Genomic DNA, 7,264 nt, shown 5'->3' with positions numbered 1-7,264 from the left:
GTCATGTTGTTTAGGATGGATATGTATGAGCAACAAGTGAGAATATTAAAATGAACTCAACTCAGAGGTTGAATGGAGAGGTCAGGGATAAGTGTATAGTATTGAGCATTTAAAACAAGAAGCAAAATGATTGCATCAAGTGCAATTAACAAAGTTCGCCCAAAATGTGCTGAAGTTGCACTTCTATTACAATTCATAAGCATTTTAGAGTTTATAGAGTCATAGGGTGATACAGTGTGGAAACAGGCCCTTCGGCCCAACTTGCCCACACCAGCCAACCTGTCCCAGTTACACTAGTCCCACCTGACCGCAGGGGGTTATGTCTATCAAGGCAGTGCATGATCGGAGGGAATAGTGCAGCCCCTCACTCAGTAGAGTACTGGCAGCAGGATTCAGCGTTGTTCTATTGGACTCTGCATAGGCCTAAGAGGAAAGCATAGATTTCCCAGTTCACAGGCTGGGGAACCCACCCACTGAACCCAGGCTAAGTTAACCTGACCCTAGTTGGCAACTTGTCCATTCCAGACTGCAGGTGAATGTGCTGAGGGATGCACCCAAGCTTGTTGCGGCCAACATGAAGGCTCTGTGGGGGAGGACCACTGTCTAGGATCCGTCCGCAGTGGAACATTGAGAGGTCAACTCTGGTGGGGCCAAACCTCAAACAAGGGAAGGGATATCACTCCAGGGGCCCACTCGAGTGGCCAAGTGGTTTTCTTTAAAGACAGGTGCGAACACTGCTGAGTATGACACGATGGGATGTATAGATACTGAGAATGTGTGAAGGGATTTTGCATAGTTTTTGTTTTGTAGATATCTTTCATTCAAATATTAGTTTAGTTTAGAGATACAGTGAGGAAACAGGCCCTTCGGCCCACCGACCAGCAATCCCTGTATACTAACACTAACCTACACACACAAGGACAATTTACAATTTTACCAAGCCAATTAGCCTACAATCCTGTACGACTTTGTAGTTTGGGAGGAAACCAGAGCTCCCGGAGAAAACCCATGCAGGTCACGGCGAGAACGTATAAACTCCGCACTGACAGCACCCATAGTCAGGATCAAACCCGGGTCTCTGGCGCTATAAGGCAGCAAATCTACCATTTCGGCACCATTTTCATTTCAAATTTAATTTTTTAAATGTGCTTTTTCATGGCATTTTTTAAATGTGCTTTTTCATGACTTTCATGAAAGCTTTTTCATGCTTTTTACTGCAAGCACGTTGTGTACGCTTTGGGAATCCGTCTAATCTCAACACTGATTTTTGATTGCACAGTGTGATGTTGGCACCAAGCAGGTAGATAGGGCTTTAGATTTCTGAATCAATGGGACTGTTTCTGGGGAACAAGGGACCTGCACATGGTGACAGGTTGTGCACGAACTGGAACAAGCTTTTGGGGGCAGTTTTGCTCAAGCTGCTGGAATGAGTTTAAAGTAATTTGACATGGGAATGGGATGTAGGGTGGATGTACAATTATGAGGAGATGCAGTCAAACATAAAGAGAATACCAAGCCAATCCAGTGGGCAGTGCAAATTCAGGTATAATACAGCACAAGGGAGTGATGCAGGACTAAATAGCATCTACTTTAATGCGGGAAGCCAAATTAACCAGATTAATTGAGGGCATCGGTCAGTACATGTGTATTGTTGCTGTCACAAACATATCATGAAAGGGCAGGACTAGCAGCTTACATCCCAGGGCATAGAATCTGGGACAGATGGCCAACAGTGTGGATGGTGTGAGTGATGCAAAAGACAAGTTAGCATTGTATTATTAAGAAGTCAATTGCTGTGGTAAAGGAGGTTATCCGAGGTCTCTTCAAACGAGGCAATATGGGTCGAGCTGTGGGCAGCACCGTAGCACAACTGGTAGAGCCATGGGCAGCACTGTGGCACAGCTGGTAGAGCTGTGGGCAGCACTGTGGCACAGCTGGCAAAGCTGTGGGCAGCACCGTGGCACAGCTGGCAAAGCTGTGGGCAGCACTGTGGCACAGCTGGTAGAGCTGTGGGCAGCACTGTGGCACAGCTGGCAAAGCTGTGGGCAACAACCTAGCACAGCTGGCAAAGCTGTGGGCAGCACTGTGGCTCAGCTGGCAGAGCTGTGGGCAGCACCATGGCACAGCTGGCAAAGCTGTGGGCAGCACCATGGCACAGCTGGCAAAGCTGTGGGCAGCACCATGGCACAGCTGGCAAAGCTGTGGGCAGGCACTGTGGCACAGCTGGCAAAGCTGTGGGCAGGCACTGTGGCACAGCTGGTAGAGCTGCTGCCTCACAGTGACAGAGACCCGAGTTTGATCCAGACATCAGGTTCTGTCTGTGAGGAGTTTACCCGTTCCCCCTGTGACCAGGTGCTCCGAAGTCCTCCCACAAGTCAAAGACGTGCAGTTTGTCAGTTAATTGTTCTCTGTAAATTGCCCCGAGTGTGTCGGGAGAGGATGAGAAAGTGGAATGACATAGAACTAGCGTGAATGGGTCAGCATGAAATTGGTTTGCCAAAGGGACTGCTTCCATGCTGTAATTCTAAACTAATCTAAACTAAAAAGATGGGATATTCTGCAGGACTCCCAATAATCATCATCAGATTGAGGATACTCTATGTAGACAAATCATAGTGAAACTTAAGAATAATAGTGGGAGGGGATTTCAATTTCACCAGTACAAACAAGGTTACCTGATTGTCAAAGGCATAGAGGGAGGGTAATTTTTCAAGTACGTTCAGGAGAGCTTTCAGAGCCAGCAAGCCTACTGGAGAAGGGAGTAAACTTATGAAATATAATTGAGAAAGGGATTAAACATAGAAACATAGAAAATAAGTGCAGGAGGAGGCCAATTGGCCCTTCAAGCCAGCACCAGCATTCATCGTGATCATGGCTGATCATCCACAATCAGTAACCTGTGCCTGCCTTCTCCCCATATCCTTTGACTCCACGAGCAACTAGAGTTCTATCTAACTCTCTTTTAAATTCATCCAGAGAATTGGCCTCCACTGCCTTCTGTGGCAGAGAATTCCACAAATTCATGACTCTCTGGGTGAAAAAGTTTCTTCTCATCTCAGTTTTAAATGGCCCCCCTTTATTCTTAGACTGTGGCCCCTGGTTCTGGACTCCCCCAACATTGGGAACATTTTTCCTGCATCTAGCTTATCCAGTCCTTTTATAATTTTATACATTTCTATAAGATCCCCTCTCGCCCTTCTAAATTGCAGTGAATACAAGCCCAGTCTTTCCAATCTTTCCTCATATGACAGTCCTGCCATCCTGGGGATTAACCTCGTGAACCTATGCTGCACTGCCTCAATAGCAAGGATGTCCTTCCTCAAATTAGGAGACCAAAACTGCACACAATACTCCAGATATGGTCTCGCCAGGGCCCTGTACAACTGCAGAAGGACCTCTTTACTCCGATACTCAAATCCTCTTATTATGAAGACCAACATGCCATTAGCTTTCTTCACTGCCTGCTGTACCTACACACTATCAGGAGTCAGGATTGGTGTCAGTGGGAGATAATTTTGGAGAATAGTGTCGGTTTCAATGTTCTTATGTAAAGCAATAGGATGGTTTGTAGATTACGTTTCAAAATTAAGAAGATGATTTCAATATCATGAGATAGGACCTGTCAAAAGTAGCAGCAAGTAAGTCTGCATCAGATAAGAGGGAAACTTACAAAACTGAAATAATCAGAGTTTGGACCCAACATGTTATCAGAAGAGTGAAAGGTACTAACACAAGTCCAAGGAATCCTGGATTAAGGGCTGGATAAAGAAAATAAGTGGTGGGTATTGAGAATATAGAAAGTGTAAGAGGTACTTAAAAATATCAGAGAGGTAAACAAGGAGCATAAAATATCACTGACTCGCCAGCTTAGTGAAAATCCCAAAGCATTTTATAAGTAATACTCAGTATGGATTTACAAAGGGGAAATCATGCTTGACTAATCTTCTGGAATTTTTTGAGGATGTGACTAGCAAAATTGATAGAGGAGAGCCGGTTGATGTGGTGTACCTCGACTTTCAGAAAGCCTTCGACAAGGTCCCACATAGGAGATTAGTGGGCAGATTTATAGCACATGGTATTGGGGGTAGCGTACTGACATGGATAGAAAATTGGTTGACAGACAGAAAGCAAAGAGTGGGGATAAATGGGTCCCTTTCAGAATGGCAGGCAGTGACTAGTGGGGTACCACAAGGCTCGGTACTGGGACCGCAGCTATTTACAATATACATAATGACTTGGATGAAGGGATTAAAAGAACCATTAGCAAATTTGCAGATGATACAAAGCTGGGTGGTAGTGTGAACTGTGATGAAGATGCTATGAGGTTGCAGGGTGACTTGGACAGGTTGTGTGAGTGGGCGGATGCATGGCAGATGCAGTTTAATGTGGATAAGTGTGAGATTATCCACTTTGGTGATAAGAATAAGAAGGCAGATTATTATCTGAATGGTGTCAAGTTAGGAAAAGGGGACGTACAATGAGATCTGGGTGTCCAAGTGCATCAGTCACTGAAAGGAAGCATGCAGGTACAGCAGGCAGTGAAGAAAGCCAATGGAATGTTGGCCTTCATAACAAGAGGAGTTGAGTATAGGAGCAAAGAGGTCCTTCTGCAGTTGTATAGGGCTCTAGTGAGACTGCACCTGGAGTACTGTGTGCAGTTTTGGTCTCCAAATTTGAGGAAGGATATTCTTGCTATTGAGGGCATGCAGCGTAGGTTTACTAGGTTAATTCCCGGAATGGCGGGACTGTCATATGTTGAAAGACTGGAGCGACTAGGCTTGTATACACTGGAATTTAGAAGGATGAGAGGGGATCTTATCGAAACATATAAGATTATTAAGGGGTTGGACACGTTAGAGGCAGGAAACATGTTCCCAATGTTGGGGGAGTCCAGAACCAGGGGCCACAGTTTAAGAATAAGGGGTAGGCCATTTAGAACGGAGATGAGGAAAAACGTTTTCACTCAGAGAGTTGTAAATCTGTGGAATTCTCTGCCTCAGAAGGCAGTGGAGGCCAATTCTCTGAATGCATTCAAGAGAGAGCTAGATAGAACTCTTAAGGATAGCGGAGTCAGGGGGTATGGGGAGAAGGCAGGAATGGGGTACTGATTGAGAATGTTCAGCCATGATCGCATTGAATGGTGGTGCTGGCTCGAAGGACCGAATGGCCTACTCCTGCACCTATTGTCTATTGCCTATTAAAGGCGAGAGAGTAACCAGATAAAGAGGTCCCAGTCGGGACCAAAGGGGCAATATGTGCATGCAGATGGAAACATAGGTGAATTCTTAAATCAATACTTCTCATCCTCTCAATCAACCAGGCAGGAGGAACAGGGCAGGTCAGGGCCCAGACAACAGATAGTTTTGGGGCAACCAATAGAAATAAATAAGAAATAAATAAATAAGCAAGTGTATAACTTATACACCTCAAAATGGGTGAGTGTTCCATTATGAAGCACTTGAAGTAAAATATCTACAAATGAAAGTCCAGTTCTGTTAACATTTGTAGAAACTCTGGACTGTAACACATTTTAAACTGGAATGTGCAAATTAATGGCAGCATTTGCTGTCCATCCCTACGAGTTCCCTGAACTGAAAGGAGTGCATCTACTTTAATGCAAGAAGCCAAATTATCCAGAACATTTGAGAGATAGCCAAGTTGTTATCAGTCTGGAGTCACAAACAGGTCAAATCAAGTAAAGGACAGACTCATGGTTCATTAATACCAAACACTGACACAATTGAGAAACAACAATAGTTATACGTACAAAATCACAAAGCTTTTGAACAGAACAATAAAAAATGGAACTCAACTCAGTGAATGCAAGGTTGATGAAGTTAATTTAGGAACTGATGATTCTTCCATAGTCAGAGCAGGAGGTGCCTGACAGAGATGGTGGATGAGGTAATATGTAAGGTAGTAAATGGGCAATGGCTAACATGTAAAGAATACAAAAATATATCTCATCAAGGTTCAAAAACTCAATGGGAAAAATAGTGTGCCCAAGAAAGGTTAAAGTTTATACTCCCTTCAAATGAAGAGACCTACAATGTTGATGAAAAAAGCAGTAAACCAGTGAGGTGGGACATTTTCAGAATTTGACAAAAGAGAGCTAAAAAATTGTTAAGGAAAAGGAAAGAAGAATTTAAAAGTGTCTACTAAGGAAAGCAAAACAGAATGTAATAGGCTGTATGGATATTCTAGAACAAAATGATGAACAGAAGTTAAAATGAATCCTTTCACAGACTGAGGAAAGAGAAATTACTTTTGAGAAATATGGAAATAGCACATAAATTAAACAAATATTTTGTGTCTGTTTTCGGGCACAGAAAACCTCCTTGGAACAGTAAATAATAACAATTTAAGAGTGAATGAGGAGTCGAAAGAAATTAACATCAGGTAAAGAAATATGTCGAAGAATTTAATGGGACCGAAAGCCAATAGATCCCTTGAACCTGATGACCTGATACTCCTAACATGTTAAAGAAGTGATTGTGGTATATTTACCATGCATTCCTGAATGGTTCCTCCAGGTTAGAAGTAGCAAATGTAACTGTATAGGAAAGTGAAGGGAGAAGAAATGGTAAACTCCAGATTGATTAGACTAACATGTGTTGCAGGGAATAAGCAAGACTACTATTATAAAAATGCATTTAAAAAATAATAATAAGATTGAGCAGAGTCAATGTGGAATTATCACAGGGAAATCACATTTGAACGAGTAAATGAGGTGTACTTGGATTGCCAAAAGGCATTTATTAAGGTGCTGTGTAAATGATTGCGGTAAGATTAACACTCAAGGCATTGGGCTGAAGCATTAGAGCATGGAGAGAAAAGTGTTTAACTAACAGAAAATAAATTAAGATTAAATAAAAACAAGAAAATGTTGGAAATATTAAATGTCGGGCAGCAACTGTGGTGAGAGAATATTTAAGATCAATCCTCTATTCTGATATAGACCAGAGACGTTGGTTACCTGAGAGATAAAGATAAGGGGCACAAGTTTGTTTTGATGTTCCTTAAAGAGTTAACAATGGGTAGGAAACGGTTAACATTTAAAGAGGACATGGATGAATTACAACAATTATTATTTCCTGTCTGAGTATGGTGGACAGTTTCTGTCTTTTTACTTTGAACTTTAGAGATACAGTGTGGAAACAGGCTCTTCGACCCACTGAATCCATGACAACCATCGATCACCCCATACACAAGCTTTATCCTACACTCTAAAGGGAATTTACAATTTACAGATACCAATTAACCT

Source organism: Rhinoraja longicauda, chromosome 6, assembly GCF_053455715.1.
Source record: "Rhinoraja longicauda isolate Sanriku21f chromosome 6, sRhiLon1.1, whole genome shotgun sequence".
NCBI lineage: Eukaryota > Metazoa > Chordata > Chondrichthyes > Rajiformes > Arhynchobatidae > Rhinoraja > Rhinoraja longicauda.
The sequence above is the reverse complement of the archived record's forward strand: the minus strand, read 5'-3'. Positions refer to the sequence as shown.